Genomic DNA, 327 nt, shown 5'->3' with positions numbered 1-327 from the left:
AGAATAAAATCACTCCACATACTTTTAATATATTCCATTTCTTACACTTTATATGAGTCTTCTTGGTCGTCCTATCTCGAGAAAGAGAAAGGTAAAGAGCAAGTATTTTAAATCCGAATAAGCAAAGGTTATGTTGAACTTGCGTTGAACTTATGTTGAACTTACCTTGAATTGTTTCTACTTGCCATGAGGCCAAAGGGGAAAGGTACAGCAATTCTTAGAAAAAAAAAATCTTTATGGAACGATGTTACATGATTCTTGTACCAGAATATATGAACAGTGAATATCCTCTACCCTCTCACACACAAGCACAGTCACGTACACAAA

This window comes from Penaeus monodon, chromosome 15, assembly GCF_015228065.2.
Source record: "Penaeus monodon isolate SGIC_2016 chromosome 15, NSTDA_Pmon_1, whole genome shotgun sequence".
Classification (NCBI taxonomy): Eukaryota; Metazoa; Arthropoda; class Malacostraca; order Decapoda; family Penaeidae; genus Penaeus; species Penaeus monodon.
Note: the sequence above shows the minus strand (reverse complement) of the source record.